Source organism: Meles meles, chromosome 12 (assembly GCF_922984935.1).
Source record: "Meles meles chromosome 12, mMelMel3.1 paternal haplotype, whole genome shotgun sequence".
Classification (NCBI taxonomy): Eukaryota; Metazoa; Chordata; class Mammalia; order Carnivora; family Mustelidae; genus Meles; species Meles meles.
Window position 1 is genome coordinate 72,895,101 of NC_060077.1, and position 6,277 is coordinate 72,901,377.

At 42.9% G+C, this 6,277-nt stretch overlaps 1 pseudogene; it reads left to right on the top strand.

Moving 5' to 3' along the window:
• The first annotated feature begins 1,506 nt into the window (after positions 1 to 1,506).
• Positions 1,507 to 3,419, top strand: LOC123953916 (annotated as a pseudogene).
• The last annotated feature ends 2,858 nt before the right edge of the window (positions 3,420 to 6,277 follow it).

A 6,277-nucleotide genomic window follows, 5' to 3' on the forward strand; every position in this document is an offset into this window, starting at 1 on the left:
AGGCTTCCTGTTGAGCAGAGAGCCCAATGCGGGGCTTGATCCCAGGATCCTGGAATCATGACTTGAGCTGAATGCAGAGTCTTTTACCCACTGAGCCACCCAGGAGCCCTCTGAAGCTGTTTTAAAAGATAGAAACAGAAGGAAAACTTTGAGACTCTTTTTATGAAGCCAGCATTACCCTAATCCCCAAACCAGGTAAAGACCCGCACCAAAAAGGAGAATTTCAGACCAATATCCCTGATGAATATGGATGCTTAGATTCTTAACAAGATCCTAGCTAATAGAGTCCAACCGTACATTAAAAAGATTATCTATCCACCATGACCAGGTGGGATTTATCCATGGGATGCAAGTGTGGTCCAACATTCACAAATCAATCAATGTGATAGAACAAATCAATAAGAGAAGAGAGAAGAACCTCATGGACCTCTCAATGGATACAGAAAAAGCATTTGACAAGATACAGCATCTGTTCCTGAATTGTGCCTCTTTAAAGTCTTCTTCATCAACATTCACTTACCTTAACACAATGAAAGCTGCAGGGACAGAATGATTGTATATGAGTTGGAAGTTCTAGCAATCCTTCACTTGGAAATATTCTGGTCTGTGCCCCACGGGGACAGTGATCAGCTGTACCCCTCTGCCATTCAGCTGCCCTTTCTGACTTCTCAGAGCCAGAATCTAGATGTCTGAATCTTCTGGTCTTGGTTAAATTTTTTAGATTTTACCCTGACCAGTCCACACCTTTGAGACTTGCCCGGCCCTTTACGTCTTAGCTAATTTCCTTGGCCTTCGCTTTTTGACAGCCTGAATCTCTCTATTTGTTTCAACCCAGGCTGTGCCTGTGTGAACTTTCCTTCGAACTCGTGTGAGTCAATGAGCAGCTGTCTCTTAAGACATGGATAAGATGCAGTTCTGGGTTGTGGTTTAAGTCCTGTCTCACGTTATTTTATTGCTCTCTTCAGCTCAGTATGATTATGGTATACTAATTGTTGGGCTTTCTAGGTGAAATCCCTATAGAAGAGCTTAATATTTTATCTCGAATATATTTGCCCTTGATGAGAAAAGTGTTGAGTCATCTAGATATTTCAAATAAAAATCTAAATTTGAATCATGAAAGGAAGTTCTCCTGGGGACATAGACTCCAGTGTTCCTGCCACATATTTAGAAATTTGTTTATCATATTTGCCAACTGTCATCAAAATGCTCAAGTAGATAGATAACATCATATCTCCCCATGGTTTATGTCATGAAGGTAATTAAACTGAATATAGAGGTCTCTGCCTGTTTAATTCCTACTCAACCCCAAGGGCTTGCTGGCGCTCACCTTCCTTTGTGAGATCATCCTGGGTCTCCCTATTTGCTCTGTGCCCCTCTCCCTCCCCATAAACTCATAGCTTTTTTAATTTTGTATTTTTAAGGCATTTATGTCATTCCTTCATCAGCTGGAACTCTTTATTGATGTTTTTCTTCTCCACCATAGTTTGTGAGGCTGTAACAAAGGCGATGAAGCAGTTTTTTGTTTCTCAACAGCAACGAACACAGTATCTGCAGATTGCTAGGAAATCGGTAAATATCTCAAATACAATTCTAATAATGTAGGTTTTTCGGTACACAACATTTTGATGCATCTCCCCTCACGTCTGTAGTCTTCTTGAGTGTGTTAATGTCCATGTTACCTGCCATCACTTACATCCATAGAAAGAGGGACTTTCTCCCATTTTCAGAAGCGGGGATCCCTTCAGGAATTAACTACACCCACAGCCCCATCTGGACCATCAGGTTTATCTTTTCTCTTGATAAAGAAATGAGATGAAATCTTCTTAATTGGTAATACCCAGAATTGACCCCAGTAAGGGGGAAAAATTCAAACAATCAACCAAGCAAAAGGGAGAAAACGGCTACATCTCCATGGTGCCTTTAGCCCTCCCCACCCCGCAAAGCGGGTCTATGCCTTTCGCAGCCTCTGGGGTCCTGCGGGGTCCGTAGCCAGCAGGTGGCTCGAGCTTCTTGGCCAGAGCACCCGGAGCTCCAAGAGGACCAGGAGAACAGCAACCCTGAGAAGGGGGCACCCGCCCAGCGGCCCCAGGCCCTGTCCAGCACCCTCCCGGTCCAGCACCGCAGCCAACGCCCAAGACACAACGGCTTGCACCTCTTAAGGATCTTTCTATGAATGACAAGAGTGTGTCCCTGTTCCCCCCTGGAATGTAAACAGTAAACAGCCTGCATTTACCATCCACATGGAGGAAGCAGAAGAAACTCCAAAGAGACTCCAAAGATAGAGAGTTGAACTTGATCTAAAAACGGGGCATGAAAATGCCTTGGTTTTGAATGCAGCTATTACTTTCCTTGGACCAAGAAAACCACTGGTACCTCTTGGTTATCCAATGGGTGGTAGTTTTGCGTCACCACACGCTGTGGACATGATTCTACTAGAAGATGAGAAGCCAGTGGGTGTCCATGAAATGCCAGACTGCCCTGAGGACATTCTCACTTAACGTGAGGAAATGGAGGTGCAGTGGAAGCAGGCTGTGGGTTCCCCACCGTCCGAGGGCTATCCTCGTGCACTGGTTAGTTGAAGTAGGAAAAGGACACAAACTATCAGATGAGACCCTGCATTTGGCTGCATTGAGCTAGCTACACTGATAGGTTCTTCTCACTCATGTTTGTGATGGGAGGAAAACTTTAGCCTGGGTTGTGCTGTTAGCCTCAAAAGTTGAAGAAATCTAGCCCCTTCCTCCCAAGTAGCAGAGTCTGTGTATGTTACAAGTGATACCTACACCAAAAAACACATCTTGAGAATGAAACACCTAGGGTGCTTTTTTTTTTTTTTTTTAAGATTGTATTTATTGGAAAGAAAGAGACAGAGATAGGAACAGAGAGCAGGAGCAGGGAGGAGAGGGAGAAGAGGCCTCCTGCTGGGCAGGGAGCCACCATGGGGCTCAATCCCAGGATCATGATCTGAGCTGAAGGCAGATGCTTAAGCAACTGAGCCACCCAGGCAACCCCACAACATCGAGTTTTGAAAGAGCTTTGCTTCTGACCTACCTGTAGCACCTACAGTAAATCAGTTCCTTGCCCCACACTTTCTTCCCCAGCAGTCTGCAAACTGCAAAGTCGAAAGTTTAGCAATGTTTGGGGGAGAATTAACTTTGATGGATGCTAATCCACACCTCAAGTATTTGCCATCAGTTATTTGTCGGAGTGGGTTTTCATTGAGTTTCCTACACAATCACAGGACAAAGCTGGTGTGAATCATTAGTTTGAAAGACTGCATGTACCCTGGAACGCCTTCAGCCCTTCTCATGGGCGGTCACCACACCTACCTCAGAGCGCAACAGCCAATAAGAGGAAAGATCAAAAGTTCAAAGCATCATGCTATTTCTCCCCTTAGCCTCCCAGAAACACTAAATGTGTAACAGTGAGAGACTGCTTTTGTTTTCTAAGATGTCAACCACTCAGAGTAGATGGTGTATAGTTTTCCTAAAGTTTTATATTTATAATGTCTGAATACAGAAGTTATGGTCAAGTACAAATTGTTTTAATTTGTAAATTTTTTGTACATGTAATTATCTTAGATATTTGGCTAATTTTTTTTTTTTCAAAGTAAGCTCCATGCCCAATGTGAGCTTGAAATTACAACACTGAGATCAACAGTCTCTTGCTCTACTGACTGAGCCAGCCAGGTGCCCCATCATTTGGCTAATTTTAAGTGGTTTTGCCAAAGAATCAGTGAGGCCAGCTGTCAGCATCATAAGCATTAATAAATGGATTTGGAAAATTTAAGAAGAAAATAAGGGAGAAAGGGAAGAAGTTGTACAACTTCTAATTAAATTAGAAATTCTTGGCTTTTTGCTCCTGTGTTAAGACACACACACAAGCACACACACACACATACCCTTCAGAGTTCATGGGCTGGTCTGCTGGGAGGAAAACAGGTTACTTTGTTGGAAAGAAACCAGCTTGGCAGTTGCATTAATCAGTGTTTAGGGATCAGCCAATTTCTCCCATGCGTGGGATGAATAGGGTTATTCAGGAAAGGGCATCTGGGCAGGAAATGGGGGAGCTGTTGCTAACAAAGCCGGGCTAGCCCCTGAGAGTGCAAGGGAGATCTGTCATCAGAACAAATGAGCATCAGCTAGGCGCGGGAGAGGCCAAAGGTGCTTGTAGAAGGGGAGTGAGAAGGAAATGAAGAGTTGCGACCTGTTATCAATTAGCAGGGTTCTCAGGGCAAAGCCACAAGCAGAGATGAGCTTTGGGTTCCGTACTGCACTCATCACTGAGCCCTCCACGGAAGAGACCTTTGGCCTAGAAGTGAGTCATTTTGTTATTGCCTTATTCTCTTCAGCACCATTACCAACGTTCCCCCCTATTTCTCAGCACTGGGAGGAAAGCGCCAGGATTGAAGATCTATAATGGCTAGTAAAACAGCAAAATTCCAGATGCCTTTGGTTTCTGTCTCAGGACATCCAATTCAACAAAATAGAAAATCTGGAAATTTCTGTTCACTGAGGGAGTGTTTCTGTATTGGAGATATGACAGCAGCCAACTTTGCCGTGGGAACTTTGGTAAGAGTCTTTCTTCAGCCCACAGTGTAAGCCTTCCCTTCGAACACGAGGGTTTCCTCGATGACCCACACTTGTTGCCTCTGTGCTACAATCACATGACTTTGAACAAAGCAATCAAGGACTCCGTCTCTTGGGATGCGGGCTGTGTTCTTGGGGAGCAACCTGTTTTCTGGAACAACCTGCAGATACCTGGGAAAGCGGCAGGCTCTGGGACAGATAGAGTAGCACGTGGTCAGGCAATGGGTTTGCCTGCACTGTGGGTTTATACCCCTGTGTTTTTAAAGTCTTTCCCCTGAGGGTTGCACCTTCAGATCCTCGTGTTTGTGCATATTGATAAGGTAACACTGATTTCATTCCTAGGCTCCTACATTCATATTTCGAGTACAGTCTAATTTTCCCAGCTGAGCTGATAGGAAAAAATGTGATCTTTGGAAAGTGAAGACAATCTGTATGCACTAGTGGTGAGCTTGTGGCTATCTATGACAAGCATGATGACATTTCTCTGTAGTAAATAGAAGTACTTTTGTATACTATCAATATTACTAATATAATAAAAGTTATTACTTTAATACTTACTATAAGCCTGGCACTAACATAAAGCACTTTAAAATATAACATAACATTTCAAATAATACTACGAGGTAAATATTAGTATTACCACCATTTTATGGATGAGAAAAGTGGGGCTTAGTTTAAATAATTTCCCCCAAAGACTCATGGCTCTCAGGAGGCAGATTCTATAAACCTAATTCCAGAATGTCACCTGTTAGCCTTTATCTACCCTGTCCACACAACTAAAAAGTGAAGGAATGGGGGTTCAAACCCAGGCAATCTGACATAGGGCCCTCACCCTTTCTCATGGAATATGTTTATAGTTTGGTTTGTATTTACATATATTTTCACCAGATGTGCTAAATCGAGTGACAGCTCTTTTTCTTCTTGGGGACAGGTGGAAAGTCAGAAGATATCGTAGTCTATTGCTAAGAGGCTATGGACTCTTCGGTGTTGATTAGTTATATTATTCATGGAAAAATAAGGCTTTGGATTTATTGTATTTAGAGGTAAAAATAGTCAGGCACTTTTAAAAATGCACACTTGCAAACTAATGTGGCAACGAGAGTGCAGTGGTATCTATTTCAAACACTAGCAAGTCACACTGACATTCTTGAGACTGTGTAACAATGGATTCCGCTCTCAAAGGGAAAAGAAAAAGGCAGTCAATAGAGTGAGGTCATTGTCAGTGATGTCTTACCTGCAGTGATGAACTTATTAGCCTTATGTATAATTTATGAACAATTTCATGTATGACTTTTCTTTTTTTATTTTATTATCTTTAAAGATTTTATTTATTTATTTGACACAGAGAGAGGGGGAAGCAAGCTCCCCACTGAGCAGAGAGCCCGATGCGGGGCTTGGTCCCAGGACCCTGAGACCATGACCTGAGCCGAAGGCAGAGGCTTAAACCACTGAGCCACCCCGGTGCCCCCATCTATGACTTTTCAAAGTCATCTAAGATATGTCATATTTCAGATGTGTTTGATCGGATCTGTACTATAAGAAATTAACAGCAAGGGAGTCCTCATCTTTCTTTGTATTGAATGTCAGGAAACACACAAAGAGGCTTTATAACTTGGGATTAAAAATTAGAAATAGTCAAATGCAGCTTACTTGTAACGTTTTCTTCTGTGTGATTGGCCAGCAGATAAGTT